Raw genomic sequence first — 26,652 nt, forward strand, 5'->3', positions numbered from 1 at the left:
AGGGGGCGACGAGGGTCCGGGGGTCCCCGGGCCCTGCTGCCCGCGGCCGGCTGGTCCACGCCCCAGCCTGCCTCTGCCACCCAAGCCCACGCTCGCCCCCTGCACGGCAGCTGGCGCTCCTCGTCTGCCCCACAAGAGGTTAATCCTTGTTGGTGTTGCAGCTTCTTTGTGGCTTCCCCAGGACTTGGTATCCTTGGCTTTGCAAACTTGCCCTTTTCCCAGCCGCTTTGCCGGAGACTGCGGAGACGAAGATGAGCGGAAAGTTGGAAGGCGGCGAGCATCACAGGACGGTCCCCTTGGCCTCGGTGCCGTGCGGGGCTCGGGCGGAGGAGGGGGGTTTGTCAGGCTGGGGCGAAAACTTGACGAGGAAGTCAAGTTATGATTTGCTCAGGCTTCCACCTGATTGATGGGCTTCAAAGCCTTTGGGGTCTCTGCCTTCACCTATTTCCGATGGTCTTTTGTTTGGGGGCGGGAGAGTGAGGAATAATGACTTTCACGGACCCTTCTCCTTGTAAAGAGCCGCCGCCCAACTTGGGCACCAGCCCCGGGGATCACTAAGTCTTTCAGGCCCTAGACTTCTTACCCCACCTGATCGCTGGTGAGCACTTTCTCTTCCCAAGTTAGCAGCATCGAGGTCTGAGGCAGGTCTTGTCGAGCAGGATTTGGGGGGTAGGGATCTGTCCCCTTCACTTTTTGGGTCGCCCGACCTCCCAGAATTGCCCTCTTAGCGGGTGTGCGCGCGCGTGCACACATACACGCACACACAAACACACTCACTCACAGGGACGAATTACCCAATAAGCAATGTAAGCATGGGCTTACTTGTGCTTACTTACTAATCTGTAGTGAACAAAACGTGTGAAGTTGTTCACTACGGATTAGTAAATAAGCACAACTAAACCCGTATTTACCTTGCTCACTGGGAACTTCTGCCCGTCAGGGATTGTAACTTTGAAGAGATGCTTTGATTCTGTAGAAGGATGCTGTGGGGTTGAGAGGGAGACAGGTGCCAGCCATATCTAGAAGCAGAATCTTTGAAGTGGTGAAAAAATGTGAAATTGTTCACTACAGATCTGGTAAGGAAAATTTCCTCCTCCTCACACACACATTCATTCACACACATGCTCACACACACTCATTCAGTCACACACACACACACACACCCCCTCACTCTTCTGTGTACAGTAGAAATTAATGCCCTTAGAAGTGAAGGGCTGGGGTTCTGTGAGCCCTTCAAGATTTCAGTCAGGAGGTGATTTTCTATCTCTCAGGGCAGCGAGTTGGAGCAGTTCAGTCCCAGGGCAGTAATGTCAAAAAGCATTTGGATAACAACCAAGTGGGATAAATATCTTGTAAAAGGGGATGTTTAATAGTAAAAATAGATTAATGGAGCCTTCAAGTGGTTGAATGGGACTAACATAAAGGTTTGATTTAAGTTTGAAAGCCAAGTTATATAAACCCATGTACGTGCCTTTTAAGCCAGAGGGGAAAAATCTGAAAGTGAGATTGAAATGTGTCCCTGACAATAATTGGACCTGTGGTCTGTGGAAGTATTGTTGTTGTCTAGACGCTCTGGTGTGCACCTGTACCTTTCCTTCTGACCAGGTTTGATGCCAGCTAAGGAGCTACCTGGCTTTTAATGGGAAAATTCAGGAGACCAATTTCAGGATAGGTCAGATACATTAACTAACCCCCGTTTAAAGGAAAAAATCAAAATGATGCACCTGTTTGTTAGCAAGAAAGAAAGGTATTCCCATGATGTAAACACAGGGTGTCTTGACCTAGCTGAAAGGTAACCCCACCCCAAGTGTCTCATTCCTGTCAGGGCCGTGTGATTGGGTGGGATACTGTCAGTTGACAAAAAGAATAACGGTCAGGGTTGATAATGGTTACTAACTATAACAGTAGGCCAGGCATCTTACGGTATGATTTATGTGCTTTATCGTTTAATTCTCATCGTAAACTTACAAGTACTGTTCTTATCTCCAGTTCCCGGTTGAGGAAATGGAGACTCAGAGAGGTGAAGAAACTTGCCCAAAGCCACACAGTAAAAATCAAAGTCACTGTTGGAAGCCAGGTCTGACTTCAGAGCCTTAACTGCTCTGTTACAGAAGCTTCCAAGACATGGTCAGCTGTTGTTAGAATGAAAAATTAAGAGGCTGGGTGCAGGCGGGTGAAGAGGGAGCCGTAACCACAGTGCTGCCTGGTGGTCTGAACTCATAGGAATATTCCTGCTTTTCACTCTTTTATTCATTCATTTAGCAGCCATGCTTTGATTTATTTAGTCATTCAGCGACTGTAATGTTCATCATCATAGTAAGAGCCCACAGTCATTAAGCACGTTTGTATTCCAGGGACTGTTCTAAGCGTTTGTGATTAAACTGTTTTGCCTTCACAACGACCCTGTGAGGTAAGTAGTCTTGTTAATTGCCGTAGAGTTGGCTCCGACTCATGGCAGCCCCGGTCCTTCGTCATCTTCGTGATTGTTGGTATACTCAGATCCATGTTGTACCCACCGTGCATTATGAGTGCCTTCAGCCTAGAGGGTACTATGTCAGACAGTGTTCTGTTGTGATCCATGGGGTTTTCATTGGCTCATTTTCAGAAGGAGATCACCAGGCCTTTCCTTCTAGCCCATCTTAGACTGGAAGCTCTGCTGAAAGCTGTATACCATAGGTGACCCTGCTGGTATTTGAAATATTGGTGGCATGCCTTCCAGCGTCATAACAACGCGCAAACCACCACAGTATGAGAAGTACTCCCAGCTTCTCCTTTTAGAGATGAAGAAACAGAGGCATAGAGAGGTTAGCTAAACACTAGTAAACCACAGTGCCACACCCCAGAATGTGTGCTGTCAGCCAGTGCCCACCGCTGCTCCAATTCAAAGCAAGGCATTACAGAGATGTGATGAGATAGAGGTGCCCCCCCTCAAGAACTTGAGCTGACTGGCAGGGAAACACTCATGGGCCAAATCAAGCAGGGTTAAGTAAGTGCTATAATTGAGACAAGTGCTGCTGTGAAGCACGGTGAAGGGTGTGATTATTCTGCTCTGAGCGAACATGGAGAATTCCCTGGAGGGGGTACCATCTGAACTGACCTATGAATGACTACGAACAATATCTGGAGAGGTGTCGCATATCATTGCATTCAGCTGCTGGCAACAGAAATCCTGACCACCAGTGACTTCACCAGATGCGGGCTCATTTGCATCAGAAAACAAGAAGGGTAGGTGGGATGTTGTCTTAGCCCTATCATTAGGAACCCAAGTTTTATCTTTCAGTTCTTCCACCTTTAGCCCAGGGTTTATCATCTTGTGGTAGGAAGGTGGCTGCTGTGTCCCCAGGCCTCACATCTGCATTCCAGGAAGAAGAAAGTAGGACAAGTCAGGGACAAAATGCTTTTACTTAGTATGGCTTTGCAGTTGTGTTTGGGAAAGGATACTCCTCCCAGGGACTTCAGTCCTTAACTTACCCACCAGAACGGTGTCACGTGACCACTCAGACGTGCCAGGGAGGGGCAATCAAATATTTTAGCTAGGCACCATAAACAAGTTGGGGCTCAGTTTATAAGGTAGAAGGAATGAATGGAGGTATGGTTGTTAAGTTGGCAGGTAGAGTGTTTGCCACCTAAGATGCAAAGGTATCCCTGATGAAACTAAAACCGTGTCCCAGGAGCCATAAGTATCCTGGGAAGGTGGAGAGGGGATGCATGGGAGACAGAACAAAGAGATGATGCAACGTGGCAGAGGTTGGCTTTTAATCCATAGGTATTGGGGAGCCACCACAGCAGGTTGTTGAGAGGGGAATGTCCTGTGTTTTAGGAGGATGAAGACTGACAGCAGGGTGCCTTGGGGAGACAAACCAGCTTGGTTATAATTTGAAATAAAATGAGTTCTGGAACATTTCAGACCAGGGGACCAGGTTTGCCTCAGGGCAAAAAGAAGATGCGGCCAGTGAGGAAGTGAGGGATGCTGGGGAGATTTTCTCTTAGGTTTTGCCAGCAAGAATCCAACATTATCTAGGCTTTTGTCAGCTGTTCCTAGGAGGTGGCTGTCTTTCCTTTTGCCATAACTGAGTTAGTGGAATTGAAAAACCTGGAAAGGGGTGCTGCTGACTTCCTGACTTTCCACTTGCCTTTCTTTTGACCCTCAGGTCCCAGCTGCAGTGTTGCCGTTCACTAGCAGACTAACTTGAGACAGGGCCTCTCACCTTTGCTTTAAATCGATGGGATGACATCAGAGGACCTTGGAGGTCCTTCTGTCGAATCCCTCACACTGGATTCCTCCAGCAAAGACCACCATCCCTGATTCTCTTTGCTTCATCTATTAGCTTGGTGACTTTGGGCTATTACCTCACTGAGCCTCAGTTTCCTCATCTCTAAAACAGAGATCATTCTAATCAGTTGCTCTCAAGGGGATTCTGATTCGTGTATCAAAGTAGAGCTGTGGCTCCATAGGGTTTTCAGTGTCTAATTTTTCCACAGTAGATGGCCAAGCCTTTCTTCTGAGGCACCTCTGGGTGAATTGGAACCGCCAACCTTTTGGTTAGCAGCTGAACATGTTATGTTAACTGTTTGCACCACCCACGGGCTCCCAGGAGATATACTAGCAGTCTTATGCATTGTGGTGAGGCTTAAGAAAGAAATTTATAATAGGGCCTAGCACAGTGCCTAACGCATGATTTGTGCTCAGTAAACATTACCTGTTAATCACCATCACTGCCACCACCATTGTCCTCACCACTGCCACCACCTTTAGGATGTGACTCTATTGTATCCTTGAGGTACCAAGTAATTACCATGAGGGGATTTTTATCGTTGATGCTGGGACCCTGACTGCCCCCACCTCATTGCCATTCTCCACATCTCGCATAGGCACACGTGCTCCTCACCCTCATGCCAAGTCTGAGCACCTATTGAAATGGAAAGCTGTGCCGGCCTAGATCACAGGAGACCCCGGTGCAGTGTTTTCAGGTGCTGAAATGTGCTGCGTCATGGTCAAGTCCAGGCAGTGCCCTGCAGAAAGGATGCTGGGCTGCGTGTGTGCCACTTGGGTAGGCAATAACGTGGATGCTGTTTTTAGTATTGACAAGGCAGTTTCATTTTTAACTGAAAAAAAAAAATCGCTCCTCATTCCCCTCCTCCACTCCCCTCTAAGGCCCCACCCTAGACTGAACAGGTTGTGATTTTAAGAACATCCACCCACAATCTGCTTCCTGTTCTTGTGCCTGTAGTCATGCATTTAAGAGATGTTGACTGGCAGTGGTGTGTGTCTGCGTGTGTGTGTGTGTGTATGTATCTGTGTGTGTGTATCTGTGTCTGTGCGTGTGTGTCTGTGTATGTGTCTAACAGACCCCAAGTCTCCACTCAAACTTCAAAATGAGATAAGACCAGAGCCAGAACAGCTCTCTTGCTGACTCCTGCCTTTCCCCACTGTGGACAGTGTTTACCCGTTGAAAGTCATGGTTCACACACCTTCTTCCTCTTCCCCGCCAGTATTGGAAACACCTAGAAGATTAAATCTCATTATACGTTGTTCCACTGCAATCATATTTAACACGTAACAGAATCTGGAGTGAATAAAATGGTTTCAATATTGATCCCTGAAAAAAAAATTTTTTTTTTTTTCATTGGCTGATTTTCAGAAGTAGATCATCAGGTCTTTCTTCCCAGTCTGCCCTAGTCTGGAAGCTCTTCTGAAACCTATCCACCATGAATGACCCTGCTGGTATTTGAGACACTGGTGGCATAGCTTCCAGCATCGTAGTAATACTCAAACCACCGCAGTAGGACAAACCAACAGATGGATGTTGGGTACCTGTTACCTGTTGAAACTCATTGCCGTTGAGTCGATTCAACTCGTAGCGGCCCTGTAGGACAGAGTAGAACTGCTCCATGGGGCTTCCAGGGAGCGGCTGGTGGATTCGAACTGCCGACCTTTGGTTAGCAGCCTGAGCTTTTAACCACTGCACCACCAGGGTTCCTTCATGCATGAGGGATCGATATTAAGGAGTGTGACCCAGGTATACACTTGGGGTGAGGGGTTTGTGGTCCCTTTTGCACAGGTGCACAGGCTTGTTTGGGGGTGGAAGAGTGGGACGCCCACGCTGGACTTATCTTTCAGGGGAAACCAGCAGAGCCCTGGGAACCCTTTGCTGCCAAGTTCAGGACGAGGAGTGGAATCCGGTCTCCCTGAGGCCTCAGAGGGCAGCCAGACTGAGGTAGCTCATTCTTTGCAAGGGCGTTCTCCCTGTTGGAGACTCGGGCGGACTTGATGGGAATGGGGAGGGCTCCGACTGTTGAGAAGGGCAGGGGATGGCTGAGGAGAGTTCCTAGGCTACAGGATTTCTGGGCTTGCTTGGGTGCCTGCAGCTGCGAGGCTCCAAAACATCCACAGAAAGTGAGGAGGGACCAGAAGTCTGAATTAAGGAGGAGGCAGCATACATGCATGGGCTGTGAAACAGTGGCGGTTTAAACCAGCGTTGCAGAAAGACTTAAACATTCCACAGGGGGCTGACGTTCAAGCCCCGCACTGCGTTCTTGTCTCCTCTGACACCAGCCTTGGCCACTCTGACCCATGAGAACGAACATACAAAAGCTCCCTTACATGCAGACTCACCACAAACACACGATGTTCCCAGCCTTAAGAAGAGTGGCAGCTCTTGAAAATTGAGCAACTGCTATGCACTGTGTGCCAGACACGAGACATTGGTGTTCAGGGCTAGAATTCTTGCCTTCCACGCGGGAGACCTAGCGTCAGTTCGGGGCCTGTGCACCTCATGCGCAGCCACCACCGATCTATCAGTGGAGGCTTGAGTGTTGCTACGACGCTAAGCAGTTTTCAGTAGAGCTTCCAGACTAAGAGACTAGGAAGAAAGGTCTGGCGATTACTCCTGAAAATCGCCAGTGAAAACTGAGTGAGTTACAAAGTGTCCGATCTGCACCCTGTCGTGGGGATGGCGCAGTACGGGGTTGTGTTTTGTTCCGTTGTGCGTGGAGTTGCCATGAGTCGGCGGCAGCTAACAGCAACCGTGGCAGGCACTCGGTGAAACACGCCCTCTACATGATACCGTTTATTCTGACCATAAGGACTAAATAGACAGCGGTGGTCTGGGCCCATTTCAAAGATGGAGGAACCAAAGCTCACAGAGGTTAGGTACTTGCTCAAGATCACACAGAGAAAGTCACAGAGGTAGGATTCAAATGCAGGTCAATCTGATTCCAAAGCTTATGCCCTCGGCCATCACTGGGTCTTTCTGAAGTTCTGAGAGTCTCCTGGAGGCCAGCTCCACACCAGCCTAGAAGAAGGTGCAGGGGGAAGGGACTGTTTTAGAAGGTGCTTCGGGGCACAGTCAGGCATGGTGCAGTTGTGTGTTTGTGTGTGTGTGTGTGTGTGTGTGAATGAGATTCATCAAAACAGGAGAGAATTCCAAATCTGTGCCTGTTTTCCACAGCACACCCCTAAAAAAAAAAAAAAAAAAAAAAACCTGCAAAAATAAAAAGACAATTCTAAGCCTCTATCAGTGTCTGTAACGGAATATTCTCCAGGAGGAAACGCCCCCTGTCCACCTTGCCCTCTCCTGCTCACTTCCTTGGGCCTGGAGAGAAAAAATCCCAGTGGGCTGGAAGCTGCAAAATCAGGGACCACAGAGAATCTGGGTGCTATTTTCTGGATGCTGCACAACCTGGCCAGCCAATGGGGGAGGCAGTGGAGAGAGCAGGCGCTGGGAGGGTGGAGAATGGCCGTGTTGCTGTTTTTATACAATAAAAGAGGATCATTGTAATTGTGGGCCCGTGAATCATAACACCCTGCCCATGGCGCTCCCCAGCTGCAGAGCCATTTAGTTAAATAGCGCACAGAAAACTCCTTTCAGCTGATATTACCTTCCCGCTGTTCTTAAAATATGAGACAAGGCTGGATTGCTCTAACAACAAAGCCACCTCAGGCTCCCCCAAGCCCTGGGTGTACCAGAATCCCTGTGGGATCTCCTTGGCCTACAGAGAAAGACGTTCAGAGATTGTTTTCGTCTGCACCACACCCCTGTCTGTGCGAAAACAATGTCTTTTTATTTTTTTCACTTTTAGTTTATTTTATTTTTCATTGTTGTTGAGCATATACACAGCAGAACATAACCAGTCCAACGATTTCTACATGTACAGTTCAGAGACACTGATTACAGTCTTCAAGTTGTGCAACCATTTCCACCCTCCTTTTCTGAATTGTTCCTCCCCCATTAACATAAAAGTCACTACCCCCTCAGTTTCCTGTCTCATCTTTAGACTTGGTGTTGTCAGTTTGATCCCATAGAAATAGATCTTAAAAGAGCGCAATACTCCAGGCAAACGTTCTGTACTAGTTAAGCTAAACTATTGTTTGGTTTTAAGAAGACTTCCAAGGATATTTTTTGGTTTAAAGTTTATCTCGCGGCAGTAGTTTCTGGTTCACCTAGCCTCAGTGGCTCCAGCAAGCCTGGAGTCTATGAGAATTTTAGATTCTGTTCTGCATTTTCCCCCTTTTGATGGGGATTCTTCTGTAGAGGAAACAGCTTCTTTAAGATATTTGCATACAGCCTGGCCAGAGCTGGATGTCATGGCCGAGTTGATTATGGTGGGTGCAGGGGCAGATTGTCCAATAAGAAAGGTAAGCACAGTGCTTACCTTGCTTACCGGATCATCTGTAATGAGCAGTTCCACATCTCTGATGTGGTGAAACCCATGTGAAATTGTTTACTACAGATTAAGTAAGCCTGTGCTTACCTTGCTTACTGGGTCACCCGCCCCTGTCAAGGACTGTAAATTTAAAAAGAGACTTTGATTCTGTGCTGTGGGGCTGGGAGAGAGACAGATGCCAGCCTTACCTAGGAGCAGAATTTTTGGTGTGGGGAAAAAATGTGAAATTGTTCACTACAGATGATGTGGTAAGCACAGTAAGTGCTGTGCTTACCTTGACAATTGAATAATCCACCCCTGGGTGAGTGCTGACCCGGAGAGGGTAGGAGAGGCCAGAATGCCTGTGCTAGTAGGGACGGGTGCGTCTTTGCTTTCTTGGGGGGCCAGGGGGTAATGGAGGGATACAGACTGACAGCTAGAAGCTGGAGAAACAGATTGTCTTCTGGCCAAGACATGGAGGGGAAGAATGGTGGCTCCAGGCAGGGGTGGAGAGAAGCACAGGCCCACACGTAACCTCTCCTCACAGAGAGCTCTGAGGTTTCATTATCCTGCAGAATTGCCTGTTAACTTTGTTCCGGGAACTTTGTGCTACAGAATTGGTTCTGACCATGCAGTGAACTTCTGCCAGAGACAGGAGCTCAGGAGAGGCCGAAGGCGTCACATTGTTTCCAAGAGCAAGGGCTCTGAGGTGCATGGAGGCACAGAATGGATCACTCTGTGGGCTAATGGAAGACATTTGAAGGACCGAGGGCTGCGTCTGTCACGGCAGCCACACGATTGGACATTGCCTGGTACAGCACTTTTAGAAACGGGGTTCATGCATTTCCTAGTAGAAAGTATAAGGTCATCTGGAAACGCTGGAGAAGGAACTGGTGTGTGTGACGGGGGTGCATCTAATAGCGACATGGTACGTTGGTAGGATCAAGAAATGTTCGAATTCTTTAAAGAGAGGGAAAAACTCATCATTAACTTTATATGGAAAGGGAAGAGGCCCCGGATAAGTAAAGCACTAATGAAGAAGAGTAAAGTAGGAGGACTCACACTACCTGACCTCAGAACCCACTATACAGCTACAATAGTCAAAACAACCTGTTACTGGTGCAACGACAGATACATTGACCAATGGAACAGAATTGAGAACCCATGCAGTCGTGCTCTTGACATCTACGCCACTAGAGCTCCATGCACGAGCTTGCTTGTGCATATTTGCTGGTCTGTAGTGAACAATTTCAGCCGTTTTTCACCACATAAATATGTGGTAAAAACCCATGTGAAACTGTTCACTACAGATTGGTGTGTAAACACAAGTAAGCCTATGCCTACCTTGCTTATTAATATAAACCAGCGTGCGCTGTGCTTACTGGTTAATCCATCCCTGACTGTATGTTATGTGAATTTCAACTCAATCAAAAAGTACTTTGCTGACCTAAAAAAAAAAAAAAAAGAATTGAGAACCCAGATGTAAATCCATCCACCTACGGTCACCTGATCTTCAACAAGGCCCCAAAGTCCATCAAATGAGGAAAAGACAGCCTTTTTAACAAATGATGTTGGCAAAACTGAATGTCCATCTGCAAAAAAATGAAACAGGACCTATACTTCACACCATACACAAAAACTAATTCAAAATGTGTCAGAGACCTAAATATAAAGCAAAAAACTATAAAGATCATAAAAGAAAAAATAGGATCAACGCTATAGGCCCTAATACATGACGTTAACAGGATACAAGCCGTAACTAACAACACACAAACTTAAGAACATAAACTTGATAACTGGGATCTTCTAAAAATTAAGCACTTATGCTCATCAAAAGGCTTCACCAGAAGAGTAAAAAGAGAACGTACAGACTGGGAAAAAGTTTTTGGCTATTACAAATCAGACAAAGGTCTAATCTCTGAAATCCACAGGAAAATTCAACACCTCTACAACAAAAAGACAAATAATCCAGTTAAAAAATGGGCAAAGGAAATGAACAGACACTGCACCAAAAAAGACATTCAAGTGGCTAACAGATACATGAGAAAATGTTCACGATCAATAGCCATTAGAGAAATGCAAATCAAAACCACAATGAGCTACCATCCCACCCCAGCATTACTGGCAAGAATAAAAAAACAGGAAATAGCAAATGTTGGAGAGGCTGCTGGGAGATTGGAACTCTTATGCACTGCTGGTGGGAATGCAAAATGATACACCCATTCTGGAAAATGATATGGTGCTTCCTTAGAAAGCTAGAAATAGAAATACCATATGATCCAGCAATCCCACTCCTAGGAATATATCCTAGAGAAATAAGAGTCCTCACGTGAATAGACGTGTGCATACCCATGTTCATTGCAGCATCGTTCATAGTAGCAAACAGATGGAAACAACCTAGATGCCCATCAACTGATGAATGGATAAACAAACTATGGTACATACACACAATGGAGTACTACGCAATGATAAAGAACGGTGATGAATCTGCAAAGCATCTCGCAACATGGATGAATCTGGAGGGCATTATGGTGAGTGAAACAAGTCAATCATAAAAGGACAAATATTATTTGAGACCCCTACTATAAAAACTCGTGAAAAGGTGTACACACAAAAAGAAACAATGTTTGATAGTTATGAGGGAGGGGGAGGGCGGGGATGGAAAAACACTAATAGACAATAGTTAAGTGGTAACTTTGGTGAAGGGTAAGACAGTACACAATACCGGGGAAGCCAGCACAATTTGTCCAAGGCAAGGTTGTGGAAGCTCCACAGACACATCCAAACCCCCTGAGGGACGAAATTGCTGGGCTGAGGGCTTTGGGGACCATGGTCTGGAGGAACATCTAGCTCAACTGGCATAATATACATAGCTTTTAAAGAAAATATTCTACATTCTACTTTGGTGAGTAGCATCTGGGATCTTAAAAGCCTGTGAGCGACCATCTAAGATACTCCACTGGTCTCATACCTTCAGGAGCAAGGGAGAATGAGGAAAACTAAAGATACAAGGGAAAGATTAGGCCAAAGGACTAATGAACCACAACTACCATGGCCTCTACCAGTCTGAGTCCAGACTGTGCCCGGCTACCACCACTGACTGCTCTGACAGGAATCACAATGGAGGGTCCTGGACAGAGCTGGAGAAAAATGTAGAACAAAATTCTAACCCACAAAAAAGGGCCGGACTTACTGGCCTGACAGAGACTGGAGAAACCCTGAGAGAATGGTCCCCCGGACGCCCTTTTAGCTCAGTAATGAAGTCACTCCTGACGTTCACCCTTCAACCAAAGATTAGACGGGCCCATAAAACAAAACAAGACTAAATGGGCACACCAGCGCAACGGCAAGGACTGCAAAGTGGGAAGGGACAGGAAAGCTGGTAATAGGGAACCCAAGGTTGAAAAGGGAGAGTGTTGACATGTCGTGGGGTTGTTAACCAATGTCATAAAACAATATGTGTACTAACTGTTTAATGAGAAGCTAGTTTGTTCAGTAAACCTTCACCTAAACTATAATTTAAAAAAATGTAACTCTGGAAAAAAAGAAACGTTTAAGCTGAGAGAAACGTTATCTGGTCCACCTTGGGGCATCTGAGGCCTAGGAAGCTAAGAGGATTTGCCTAAGGTTATGTGGCCATTCAGAAGTGTGTTATTTTTCCTATTGTATATGGGGTCCCTGGGTGGCTGCTACCTGAAAGGTTGGTGGTTCAGATCTACCCAGAGGCACCTCAGAAGAAAGGCCTGGCGATCTTCCAAAAGGTCACAGCCATTGAAAACCCTGTGGAGCACAGTTCTACTCTGAAACACGTGGGTTCACCATGAGTAGGAATCCACTCAGCAGCAGCTGGTTTGGCTGTAGTCTAGGTGAAAACCCTTCTTTTTCTGTAGGCCTTCCCTGACCAGCCGGCCCCCATTACCCTCCCTACCCCTCACTGAGCCCCTGCCTGCCAGAGGAAGAAAACATGGTCCCTGCTCTCAGGGAGTTCGTATGTATTTGCCACTTAACAACTGCAACCATTGGCATAGGTAGCCCTAGCTGACATGGGCACCATTCTCAGTGCTTTATAGTGTTATGACAGTCCTGAGAGGTGTAGGGACTATGTTATCCCCATTTAATGGACAAGGGAGCATACAGCAGGGAGGTCCCCTGGTCAAGGTTTCTGGAAGCCAGGCAGTCTTATGCCACACCTGGTACACGTAAGGCTTGGATACCTACCCTGCATGTACCTGGGGCTCCAGGAGGAGGACTGTGGCTCCTTCCACTGATACTCCAAGCTGGTGGCTGAGCCTCCTGCCAGCACTGAGAATCACAGCAAAGGAAGACATAGAGCCCCACTGAGTAGATAGGGTGAAGAGCAGAGCCACACCTTGAACACAGGTATTTGGAATCCAAGACTCGAACACTTTTACCCACATCAGTTATGGTGTCTGCCGTGGCCGCTGCAGCCAGAAGTAGCTGATTGGGTGTCTTGTGTAGGATGGGCAGGTTACTTAGGGATGCAGAATTACAGGTGACTGCCCAGTTTAGATTCCCCAAAGTTCTCCTAAAAGTAAAAGACCTTTGAGGCAGTTCAGGCAGTTTTTAATTGAGCAACAGATACATACTTGGGCGTAATAATAATTATCAACTGTGACGTATAGAGGAGACACAGTGGTTAGGAGCTACGGCTGCTAACCAAAAGGTCGGCAGTTCAAATCCCCCAGCTGCTCCTTGGAAACCCTATGGGGCAGTTCTCCCCCACCCAATAGGGTCACTGTGAGTCGGAATCGACTCAATGGCAATGGGTTTTCGTTTATGATGTATAGGTCACTTACTTTGTGTCAGGCACCGTGCAACTCCGTGACATACATACTGTCGCTGCCCATTGTTTGAAATAGCTTTATTCAGATATAATTTACATACCCTGAAACTCACCCATTTGTAGTGTGTAATTCTTTGATTTTAGTATGTTTACAGAGTTGGGCAACCATCACCACAATCTAATTTTAGAACATTTCCATCACCCCAAAAGAAACCCTGTACCCATTAGCAGTCAGTGTCCATCCTTTCAGCCTCTGCCCCCTCCTCCAGCCGTAGTCAGCCACTAATCTACTTTCTGTCTCTATGGATTTGCCTTTTCTGAACATTTCAAATAGATGGAATCATACAATATGTGGTCTTTTTGTGTCTGGCTTCTTCACTTAGCATAATGTTTTTCATGTCATCCGCATTGTAGCGTGCATCAGTGCTTCATTCCTGTTTGTTGCCAAGTAGTATTCCACTGTATGGCTAATGCCACGTTTTGTTTATCCACTCACCAACTGATGCCCTTGGGTTGTTCCCACTTTTTTGGGTGTTATGAATAATGATGCCGTGAACATCTGTGCACAAGTCTTTCTGTAACCGTGGGTTTTCATTCTCTCGGGTAGATACCTAGGAGTAAAATTGCTGGGTCTTATGGTATGGAGTCCTGGTGGCACAGTGGTTAAGAGTTCGGCTGCTAACCAAAAGGTCGGCAGTTTGAATCCACCAGGCGCTCCTTGGAAACCCTCTGGGGCAGTTCTACTCTGCCCTATAGGGTTGCTATGAGTAAGAATTGACTCGACAACAGTGGGTTTTGTCTTTATGGTAACTCTGTGTTTAACTTTTTAAGAAACTGCCAAACTGGTTTCCTAAGTGGCTACACCATTTTACATTCCCACTGGCAAGGTATCAGGTTTGCAGTTTCTTCACAGCCTCGTTAACACTTGGTATCATGGTGGATCGACCAGTAAGCCAGGTATGCGTGGACTTAATCGTATTTACTAACCAATCTATAGTGCACAATTTCACGTGGGTTTCATCACATCTTTAGTGAAAAACAAGTGAAATTGTGCACTACAGATTAGTAAGTAAGCACAAGTAAACCTTTCTTACCTCGTTTATTGGGTAATCCACCCCTGCTTGCTATTGTCATTAGCCCTATTTTACAGATAAGGAAATTGAGGCACAGGAAGGGCATGATACCAGGCACTTCATAGACAAGAGGAAAAATAACATGCTACTGATTAGCTGTGTAACCTCAGGCAAACCCCCTTACCTCCCTGGGCCTGTTTCCCCAAGCTGGACCAGATGATCCCCAAAGTATGTGTGCTGGCACCATGATTAGACCCCAGGAGAACAGAGGAGCAGAATTCACACCCAGATCTGTCTGACCAATTCACTACCCAGAACCAGGACTAGGGTGAGGTAAGGGAGGCACCCAGTAAGTAAAAGTTAAGGAGGCGCTCACCCTCAAGCTTGAGGGCCGCCGCCTGAGCAGGAAAGCCTTCTTAAATGTTTGCCCTGGGTGCCCCACTTGCCTTTTCCTCGTCTTGGCACCACCCAGCTCCTGTGTTGAAAGTACTGCGCTCAGTGTTGGGAGGGACACAAAGATGACCATGCCACTGCCCCGTCCCTCCCGGAGCTCTCGGTTCCACTGCAGAACCGTGCGTTGACACCCCACACAGCCACCTTGATGGGCCTGCAGAGGCTGAATCGCTGCTCCAAAGGTTGATGGGAAAAATTACAGCATCACAGGGGTAATGCCTGTAAAGTACTTAGCAAGTGCTTGGCGTCTGGTCAGTGCCCTAGAATGCTAGCTGGTGTGGTAGTTGCTGTCACTAACATACCTCTGACCTCACATGCTGTGAGGCTGCAGAGGGCCTCACAGCAGTTTGGGGGACATCCTTATGCCTTGGCTGTGTGACTGGGAACTCCCACTCCCACTGCGCAGAAGGAAAAGGTCTGGGATGAAGGGAAGCTGGACATGCAGGCCCCCTCAGGCCTGCTGACCATGTCCCGGGAGTCATGGATCCCATCCGCAGAGCCCAGTACGGGCTCTGCTGTTGTCGTCAGGTGCCGTAGAGTCAGTTCTGACCCACAGCAACCCTGTGTACAACAGAGTGAAATGCCACGTGATCCTGCACCATCCTCACAATCATTGCTCTGTTTGAGCCTACTGTTGCAGCCACTGTGTCAGTCCATCTCATCGGGGGTCTTCCTCTTTTTCACTGACCCTATACCAAGCATGATGTCCCTCTCCAGGGACTGGTCCCTCCTGATGACATGTCCTGAGTAAGTGAGACAAGATCTTGCCTATCCTTGCTTCCAAGAAGCACCCTGGCTATACTTCTTCCAAAGACTTCCAAACCCGCTGTAGCTCACAGATTTCCACTGCCAGGCTGTGGACGGTCCATGGCTGCTCTGTTATCTCCAAAGCCAGCGTGAGTTTCTGTGCTCCCAGCTGTGAGAAAATCCCTGATGCATGATATGCTTGGGGTCAAAGGCCAGCCAGGGAAGGGTGACCTGGGGTCCTTTCTGCTGCGTGGACAATCTCCTGGTTTTCCCCAGCCAGGAGAAAGGACACTGTCAGTGACCTTGAGCATAACCAGCTTGCTGGTTATGCAGTGCTCAGGGGTGTGGGGCACTACCTGATTCCTGGTAGGAGAATTAGGGAATCAGCTCTGAGATTTCTGGATGAAGAACAGATGTAATCACTTACAGAAATGACAGGAGCCTTCTAGACTGGTTTGGTCAAAGGCCACGTGGATTCTGCGCGTGGGTTGAACTTACCCACTTCTCTTAATAAGCCTAGCCCAGGGGGCCCTGCCTCGGCGGAAGGCAGCTTGCTGGCAGCATCATAGGACCAAAGGTGCTCATACCCCCCTAGCTGCTGCCAATCCCCTCCCCCCCGCCCCCTGTACACAGAGTGCCTGGCACTCACCTGCTGGCATGCCGGGAGCAGCAGCTGTCTCTGCTGCAAGGCCACCATGGGTCTCAGAAGCCTGCGTCTTGGACTGTCTACCCATAGCTTCATGTGTATGTGCTGGAGCCGTGACTGGACCCTGAGCTTGTTGAGCGCTGGGGCTTTACACTTTGATTCTCACTTCCCCACCCCCTGCCACCTGAGCACCAGCCTTGGCTAAGGGTTGCTCAATACATAGTTGTTGAGGTGACAAACAGAACTGAATCAAAGAGAAGCTGTGCATGTGCCGTGTGTGTTGAAATAGGAGGGGAAAGTCATGCAGGGCCTAACTGCCCAAAAGTGAACAGAACTCTTCCGGAGTGGATCTGATCTCTTCCATCTACTTTTTCAATAAGAGGGAAGGAGGAAGTCTGAGTGGAAGGAAGCCATGTTGTGTGGTCGGTCGCCATTCTCTCCCTGCCTGGAATCCACTGACATGTGGTTCTAGAACACCAAACCTGATCGTGTTTCACTCACCTCCTGAAGACCTTTTGTGATCACGGGCGGCCCAGGGTCATGAACCCAAATGCTTTCAGGGACCTTGCAGGTAGCACAGAAGAGTGAAGTGGGCCAGGTAGAGGTCAGCACAAAAAGGCAGGCACTGGGTCAGAGTAAAAGGCATAGGTCCAGTCTAAAGGCATTCAAACAAAAAACAAACTATTTTGGTTGGACTTCCAGTCCACTCTGCAGACTTCTGACCTACAGGATTAAGTCCAAATTCCTAGCCTGGTGTGGCAGTTCCTTGAGGGCTGGCCTCTACCTACCAGGCATATTTTGCTGGAATCACTTCCGCCTCTGCCATGTACGCCACACCAGTTGAACAGGACTGTCCCCTGAACCCCACATGTACCATCCATCCTCTCTTCTCTCTCATTCATGTGCAGTTTGAATCCACCAGGCACTTCTTGGAAACCCTATGGGGCAGTTCCAGTCTGTCCTATAGAGTCGCAATGAGTCAGAATTGACTCAATGGCAATGGGGCAATATGGGCAGGACAGAGTGGAATTGCCCCACAGGGTTCCTAGGAGCACCTGGTAAATTCGAACTGCCAACCCTTTGGTTAGCAGCGGGAGCTCTTAACCACTACACCACTAGGGCTTCTCTCCCAGGTTAGTACTTCCAAAATGGAATGAGTTGCTGCTCACTACTGCCCCTGGTGGCAGGTCCTTGCCACCGCTGGAAAGAACTGGTCTCTGGACAATTTCATAACAGGAAGCAGTTAAGTCAGCTTCTGTCCCAGGCAGGCAGTGTCACAGGTTCAGGGCCTCTTGGCCAACTTCTGACAACCTGTCCGCCTCCCTGGCTCAGCCCCAATGCCTGGTCTGGAGATCAGGCCTCTGTGTGCAACCTGGATCCACTTCATGCTATTGTCTTGGTTTTACTTCTTGTGTCTTCTCTGGAAAACCTTCTCCATCTTCCTGTGCCAGTGGCCTTGTGGCCCGTAGAGCAATATCCCAGGGAATCTTTCTACTGCTTCCAGTATTAAGCTTTCTTTGTCAGAGTTTGAACATAAGAACAAATTCTACTTTAAGGTGGCATGGAGGAAGAAACAAACTTATTGAATGCCTTGTATATGCCATCCATTGAACCAAGTTTATGTTATATATGGTACCTTGTCTTCTTTATTTCTCCCAACAACCCCACTTAATAGAAACTTTTATGCCCATTTGACACATGAGCAAATCGAGGTCCCAGGAAGTTAATTTGCCCGAGTTACACGGTATATTGCAAAACTGGGATTTAAAGCCTGGTCTCAGCCCATGTGTTTGCCATACCATGTTGCTAGACCATTAGGTAAAGAGTATGAAGATTTTGTGTTAAGTGGCTTTTTTTTTTTTTAATGAAGATTTTGTGTTAAGTGGCTTAGCAACTTAGATACAGATACACTGGCCCTGTCTACCCTTCCAGAGTTTCAGATTTTGTTTGTGAAAGACCACACGAGTAGAATTAGTAACAGGGGCATCTTTTTCCATTCCATTAGAAGGTGCTTCTTGGCACAAATGCACTTCTCATCCTCAAGATACTTGTCTTCTTGCAGTTTTATCACCAATTTTTTCCTCTGGGGAAGGAAAAAAATAAAAACCAACCTGTCAACAGGGAGGCGGCCAGGTTCACTAAATTTAAATAACTTTACTGGGCTCTTTTGTGTAACAGGAAAAATGGCCTTATTGGGATTTCAATATAGTAGAGTGCGTGTGTGTTTAAGTAATAGAGAATAAATGACCATTCTATGACAAAGGTGCGTGAAATCTCTAGGACAGGTACTGGATGATGATATATGAGTAGTCAGGTGTCTCAGGATGGGTTCTTTAGAAAAGCAAAACCAGTGAAGTGTACATATATATACAGGGAGAAAGAGAGAGATTTTTATCAAGGAAATGGCTTATGCGATTGTAGAGGTTGGAAGTCCCGGGTCCATGGGTCAGGCGTCAGGCTGGAGGTTTCTTCTGACTCACGGAGCTCCAAGGGCTGATAAACCCAAGATCGACAGATAAGACAGCAGGCTACTGGCTCATGGGCTGCAGAGGCTGACAAATCCACAGTCAGCAGGTAACTTGGCAGGCAGCTGCTCAAGTCCCAAGAGCCAAAGGTCAGGTGATGATGAGAGAGATGCAGGATCCAGAGCGAGCAAAAACCAGTGAGTTTGCCACAATGTCCGTATATAATGGATGAAGGCTACACCTCCAAGAAAACTTCCCTTACAACTGATTGGCTGATCACATCAGATCACATCATGGAGATGATTACATTATATCACAAAATGGAGGATAACTACATTATTACATAACTGCCAAACTACATCAGTACATAACTGCCAAACCACTGAGAATCATGGTCCTGCCAAATTGACACACAACCTTAACCTCAGGTTAGGCTAGGATATGATGCAGTGACAAGTAAACCCCAATATCCTAACATAAACAAAGCAAGGTTTATTTCTTACTCTCATAAGAGTCCACTGAAGGGTAACAGCTCTCCAAGATAGCTTTACTCCAAGCTGTGACTAAGGGATCCAGGCTGCCTGAATTTTGTAGCTATATGATCTGAAACCATTGGCTTTCAGGTTGCTGGGGCAGAGGAAAGGAAATTAAAGGGACACATACACACACTTTAAATGTGTCGCTTCATCTCCCAGCCCGTTGGTCAGAACCAGCCATATGGCTCTGCCTCACTGCAAGGGGCCTGGGAAACATGGGGGAGCACATGAGAGTTTGGTGGATAGTACATGTTTCTGCCCAGCTGAGCCCTGGACTCATCCCTACTTCTCTTGGCTTTGCTTTTCTTCTCTGTTCAGTGAAGTAACCAGCTCCAACATGCTCTTGCTCTTCCAGAATGAGGACATGGCCCTTGAAGCAGGAATAAGAGCCAGAAAAAGTATCAGTGGCCAGACCTGAATGGAAGCTTCTTGACACTTAACCTAGAGCTGGTCAGTACACACTTACTGAGCTCCTTGTCTGGATGTCCCACCCTAGACCCCATGAGAGATATGAGGACGAATTAAATATGTCATTCCAGAGTTCACCACTCATATCTGTTGGGCTGACCACTGACTGGCCGTGGTACCTGTGGTGATGGCTCATACAAACCCTACCTGTCCTCAGGGGTGTCCCTATGCTTTGAGTTGGTTTGGAGCGGTGGGGTTGGTGTGCATCTATTCAGCTTCCCGCATTGGTCTTTTTGTGGACGGAGGAGGTTTTTGCAAGATAACTTGCTGGGTTAGGGAGCCGCCCTGCTGATCTGCTAAGAGAGGGACTCCAGGCCTTTGGTCCCATTACTGCCATGGCCTTGTCAGCTGAGCAAACCAGATCCAATGTCACCAAGCTGTTCACCCTTCCCCTGAGCTACAACTCTTTCCCTGTGCTGGTGCCCCAACTCACCTCCACCCTGTGCTCCTTTCTGAGGCACAGGAGAAGGCAGCAGGGTTTGAGACCAGATCTTAATCACGTGTTACTCTGGTCAGATCTTCTGCTCCTGGTTTGTGGGCCACCAAGCCTCTTACTCAGTTCTTATGGGACCTGAGAGGCAGAAAGGGTAGAGGCTTGAATTCTAATTCCAACCATGTGTTCCATCAGCTGCACGACCTTGGGGAAGTCACTTAACCTCTGTGAGCTTTAGTTTCTTTATCTATACAATGAGATGGTTGGACTGACTAAGCCAGTTCCCTCCCCCACCCCCACAAAACTGCAGATCTCGAACCATTGTAGGTTGTAAAATCATTTTAGTGTGTCAAACCAGTGTTGTTTAATGTACAGAATAGAATGGAACATAACAGAACATATCAGAGCGCAGATGAAGCAGTCAGGATAAGACTGTTCTTCAGGAAACTTTCAGTTGTGTTTGTGTATGTGTGCATATTAGATTGTGATATACAATGTATTTCTCACCGGAAGTTATATTTTTTAAAAAGTTTGAAGAACGTTAGACTAGACTAGGGATTAACAGACTTTCTCTGTAAAGGGTTGTTGTTGTTAGGTGCCGTCAAGTTGACTTTCAACTCATAGTGACCTCATGGGACATAATAGAATGTCCGGCAGGGTTTTCTAGGCTGTAATCTTTACGCGAGCAGGTTGCTTGATCTTTTCTTCTGTGGAGCCACTGGGTTTGAACCTTTTGGTTAGTAGCTGAGTGGTTAACTGTTGTAGAGGGCTAGATAGTAGATATTTTAGGCTCTGCAGGCCATACAGCCTCTGTCACAACTAAGAATTACTCTGCCATTGTAGCACAAGAGCAGCTGTAGACAATATGTAAGTGAATGTGCATGGCTGTGTTCCAATAAAACTTTATTTACAAAAGCAGGTAGCAGATCAGATTTAGCCCATAGGCCATCATTTGCCAAACTCTGGACTAAACCATCTTATCCCAGGGAGAGGGGAAGCCGTCGACATGTGTAATGTAAGAAAGGATATTGAATATGTTTTCCTAGAAAACTAACTACAGAAAATAAAACAACAAAATCTTCATATCTGGTGGGGAAACACCAAGAATAGACAGAGGAAGCAGGGGTGGGGTGGGGAGGGAAGTGATTGACTCAGTTTTAAAAGCTTTGTATCAAATCAGAGGTGGAAAACGTGTGGCCTAGGACAAGAAGGAGATCCAAGGATGTGGATTTTTTTTTTTTTTTTTTTTTTGGTCTAGGCTTACACAGTATTGTTGCTGTTTTTAATCAAGACTACACTTAAAAATCGGAAGATTTCATATAAAATATGGATCTCAAGAGCGTCTAGAAAATTTAAGATCCGGCAGGCTTTTTAACGCGTTTGTGTGTGGCAGCTGTTAGCTGGGTTGGCAGCAGCCACAGGTCTGCAAGTCCCTGTTCCCACAGTCCCAGCCACTTTCTGTGCTTCCTCAGTCTGCCCCATTCCCTCCTTCTACTGCCTGCCCTGACTCTATTGGTATTTGGGTTTTTAATTCTGGACTGTTTGACTGTTACATCCCTTCAAGTTCCCAGATCCTACAATTTGGTATCATTTCCTACCTGCCATGTGATCTCACAAAGTTATGCATCTGCCCTGAACCTCAGTGCCCTCGCTTGTAAAATGGGACCCCTTTTACTCATATGAAAGGAACATTTTGAAGATTAAGTAGAATGGCACATAAAAACAGCTTTTAAAACACAAAGCCCTTTACAAATGTAAAAGAAATAACAAGAGCCAAACTGGGCTCCACATTTAAGGTTTTAATTGAGTTTATGGTAAAATGTTTATTTTTAAAGTAAAAAGAAGATGGTATTGGAGAGAGGCCACCACCTGTCCATCAGTTTGTTGTACTGTGGCTGCTTGCATGTTGCTGTGATGCTGGAAGCTATGTCATGGGTAATTCAAATACCAGCAGGGTCATCCATGGTGGATTGGTTTCAGTGGAGCTTTCCAGACAGAGACTAGGAAGAAAGGCCTGGTGATATACTTCCCAAAATCAGCCAGTGGAGACCTTATGGATCAAAACAGAACACTGTCCGAGAAAGTGCTGGAAGGCCAGCCCCCTAGGTTGGCAGATACCCAAAATACACAACAGCTACAACAATGGACTCAAACATGCCAGAGACTATGGGGGTGGTGCGGAACCCGACAGCATTTCGTTGTGTTGTACATGGTGTCTCTATGAGTCAGAGTCAACTCGATGTCAGCTAATAACAGACAACAATTAAGAGAGCAGACCCAACAGAAATGCCACCCAGCTGGCCTGGGAAGGACCTCCCCTTCAGATTCAGAGTAATTCAGCTGTATCCAGACCTCCCACCAGCAAACATACACTGTCTTACCCTCTGAAATGTCCTCAGTCAAGATTCGGAAGATTTTGAAAAAGAGCTGACAATTATTTTCTCTAGAGACCTATAAGCTGCTTTTGGGTGGAAATTAGCCAACCAGCCATGCTCGCTTTCCTTAACCCACGCACTCGGCAACATCCTGGAAAAGTTGATCAGCAACTCAACCCTGGAAGCTGGGGTCTTTAATCTGGGTTTCAGGGAACCCAGAACACTCCCTTTGGCTCTGAAATGACCAGTGATCTTTGATGGCCTCATTGTTCCCCCAATTATGAAGTGGGCTAGAAACATGTAAGAGCTGTAGGAAATTTAGAAACAAATGCTGAACATTCAAGAAGAAAGGCTGAGTGCATTGACCAGCAACGGTCAATGCAATGGGCCGAATCTTCTATCTGGATTGAGTCGGGAGACCCAAGGCTGTGGCTTCTCCCATCTGCACATGGTGGGACCACCCATGCGAGCCTTTACCTCATTTGCAGAGATGAAATGAATAGGAGGGAAAGGGGGCTTTGAACGCTTGGCAGGAAAAAGGCATCTTAGCACACAGGTCTGTAGTTAAATTTTTTGGCTCTAAGTACAGCCCTCAATTGTCCCTCCTAATGTTATGCAGAGGGGCGGTCCTGATGATCTGAAAGTCCACCCAACACTTAAAAACAATCCACAGCGTATTTACCTTTCTTACATCTTGTAGAATACCATTACAGTTTGGTTTTGCATTGAGCATCCAGTCTGGCATAAAGAAAATTAGCATTTAACAAGCCCCTAGTTATTGCCAGGCGCTAATGATGTGTGAGCACAACAATAGTAACGCTAATGGCTAACAGAGCGAGCAGCCGATTCTCAGCACCACACAGGCATTAACTTCCTTTGCCTGCTGCCTACCAGGTTGTTACCATTACTTTCCAGAAAAAAAAAAACAAAAAACAGTTACCGTCAAGTAGATTCTGACTCATGGGAACCGTATGTGTGTTAGAGTAGAACTGTGCTCCATAGGGTTTTCAATGGCTGATTTTTGGAAGTTGATTGCGAGGCCTTTCTTCTGTGGCACCTCTGGGTGAATTCGAACCCCCAACATTTCAGTTAGCAGCCAAGCGCATTAACCATTTGCACTACCCAAGGACTCCATCAGGTCCAGCTGATTCTTAAACCAGTGCTCTCTGCGAGGTTGGCAGTATGTGGAGGGATGCAGAAATGGTCAGGGGTTACCTGCCAGTTCTAGTTGAAAGCTTTTTGTGTATTCAACTCGGCCTGTACATTCCGTGTGCTTTAGAAGTGTTACGGATGCTGGACATTTTATTTATTCGTACAAGAAATACTCGAATACCTACTGTGTGTCAGACACTGTGTTAAAAACCAGGGATACTACAGTGGTGAGTGAGATACTACCCTCAGTCTGGACTTGTTTATTTCTTCATGGACGTTTCTAGATATTTTTAAAATATCCTTGAAAGGTAACTTAAGAAGAACCTCAATCCCAACACCTAGCCCAGGGATGTCATGTGTTTGAGTTTGGCTCTGGAAACACTGCGTGTGGCAGATGGACTCTGCTCAGAAAGTAAAGACCCTCCTTAACCGACAGATCCTGTGATTCCCCAGCCGAGCGTTTGTTGGTTACCAACTTTGCTCTTTCCTGTGGTGAATGGTCAGTCAATGAATGTTAAAGCCAATGTCTGAGATCATCTAGTCCAACCCCTTGGGCTTTACAGGAGAGGAAACTGAGGTTCCCTCTGCTACTTTAAGATGTTCCCATTTTAATGCTAAATCCAGAATAAGTGATATCAATGATAGAAACAGTACTATTCCCTCCCCTAGACTTACAATAAAGAGACAAAAAAACAAAACAAACTCATTGCCATCAAGTCGTTCCAACTCATAGCCACCCTATAGGATAGAGTAGAACTACCCCATAGGGTTTCCAGGGAGTGGCTGGTGAATTTGAACTGCTGACCTTTCGGTTAGCACCCAGGCTCTTAACCACTGAGCCACCAGAGCTGCATTAAAGAATCGAGGATATAATATTTTACCACTCATAATCCTTTACACCTTTGACAGTATGTCTTTTCATTTGACTCTGGTGGCTTTGTCGTTATTTTGCTTGTTTCTTAGTATTGGAATTTTGACAGAGCTAATCATTTCAGGCATTTTGGGGGGATATAAATCTGAGGAAGTAAGTCTATTAACTACTGTTTTGGTGAACTTCACCCTTTATAGCTCATGACTTAAATTTCGGCATTTGGTCCCTAGAAAATAATATTGTGACTTGATTGTCTCAGTGGAGTAGAGGACTTGGTTGTAGTCCTTCAACCAGATGCCAGTGAGTTGACTCCAACTCATGGTAACCTCATGTGGGTCATGGTAGAACCGTGATCCCTCGGGTTCTCAGTGGCTGATTTTTCAGAGGTAGGTCACTAGGCCTTTCTTCTGAGGCATTTCCAGGTGGACTCCAACCTCTCCAACCTTTCAGTTCACAGCCGAGCCTGTTACCCATTTGTCCCCAACCCTCCACCTTTAATTTGCAGGAGTAACAGGTACTTGCATGTACTTTTGAGAAAAAAAAAAATGCTGTTGGTTCCTCCCAGCTCATCTGATACACCTGCAATTCAGGTGGCCTCGAGGACAGCAGACACTACTCACCATCATGACCCTTTTATCCCAGCCTCCCATCCCATCTCGCCCTCTTCCCCTGCCCTGGTTCCCAGGGTAGGTGTCGCCAGCATCTTGGCAGCCCCCGGCCTTTCTGCTCTGCTAGGCCCCCAAGGAAGTTGGTGCCTAAAACCGTTGGCATCTGTAAAAAGCTGTCAGGGACTCTGGCTTCCCTCAAAGCTCTGTGTCTGTGCTGAACAACATAGCAGAGACCGCATGCTGTAGAAACTACCCGTGTGCATAGTAGGTGCGCAATACCTGCCCATGGAATTTCTGAGGCAGGCAGCACCAATGGATCCACAATGACCCTTATTCGGGATGAAAGCTGTCGGAGACTTGACACCTTGGTAATTTGACACCGTGTGCTATCTGTAACCCTAAGTGCAGGTTAACAGTGAGTGCTTGAGTTAATCATGAGACTAGCTAGTGGTTACCTGAGAACCAAATCTTTTCCCAAGAGGGGAAGGGGAGGGAGAGAGAAAGACAGGGAGGGATGGAGGGATGGGGGAAGGATGAGAATTTATTAAATTGCAGGAGCTAAAAAATAAAGAACTTTTTTTTTCATCTTTCAAAAACGTGGGGGACTTGCTTGAAAGAGTTATAAAAACAAAACAAACACCTACAACTGGAAGTTACGGTATGTGAACACAGGTGCGCACACACACGGCCCAGCTGAAAAGTTTAGTATTTCTGAGTCTTTTGTTTGATGGTGATTAGGTGTTTGTATACAACTTTAACCATAGCACACTGAAGCTGATGCTTTGTTTTGTTAAGTTCCAAGTTACAGATATTAAACTCTGTAGTCAAGGCTTTTAGTAAATGAAAAGGCTACATGTTTTTATAGTGTTTGGTGGTTAGTTTAAAATAACAACCCATGAAAGAAGTCTTAATTCTCGGTTTGCAGAAAGAGGCTATTTATTGCTAATTACCTACTTTATTGGCGTCCCTGCGTGGTGCAAATGGTTAACGCCTCTGCCACCATCTGAAAGGTTGGAGGTTCCAGTCTACCCAGAGTCGCCTCAAAAGAAAAGCCTGGAAACCCACTTCTGGAAAAGCAGCCATTGAAAACCCTATGGACCACAGTTCCATTCTGACATACATGGGGTCCCCATGAGTTGGAATCAACTCATTGGCAACTGGTTTTACCGACTTTATTAATTATTGAGTACCTGTAGTAAAATTCTTGGGGCATTTTGGGCAGATTGTCGTTTTTAATAAGGTGATTACTAAAGTAAACATTTTCTTGCCAATTTCTCGTAATGACCTTTTTTGCCAAATGGGGTTTCATACGTCAGGACTTGAAAACATTCCATATGAACAGAATTTGACACAGGGTTGCTGGGAACACAAAAGG

At 46.5% G+C, this 26,652-nt stretch overlaps 1 protein-coding gene across 10 annotated transcripts in view; it reads left to right on the forward strand.

Moving 5' to 3' along the window:
• The window catches only part of ZHX2 (zinc fingers and homeoboxes 2), a 196,388-nt gene that overhangs the window by 1,382 nt on the left and 168,354 nt on the right, over positions 1–26,652 (forward strand). For 2 of the 10 annotated variants that reach the window (XR_010317826.1, XR_010317825.1), the window contains exon 1: positions 1–26,652. This exon is cut by the window's right edge and continues 4,653 nt beyond it. The exons of 3 other annotated variants lie outside the window; for them this stretch is intronic. The gene's annotated coding sequence lies outside the window, so the exon portion shown is untranslated. 5 more of the 10 variants (XM_064268030.1, XM_064268028.1, XM_064268032.1 and 2 more) reach the window with 4 other exon arrangements.

This window comes from Loxodonta africana, chromosome 14, assembly GCF_030014295.1.
Source record: "Loxodonta africana isolate mLoxAfr1 chromosome 14, mLoxAfr1.hap2, whole genome shotgun sequence".
NCBI lineage: Eukaryota > Metazoa > Chordata > Mammalia > Proboscidea > Elephantidae > Loxodonta > Loxodonta africana.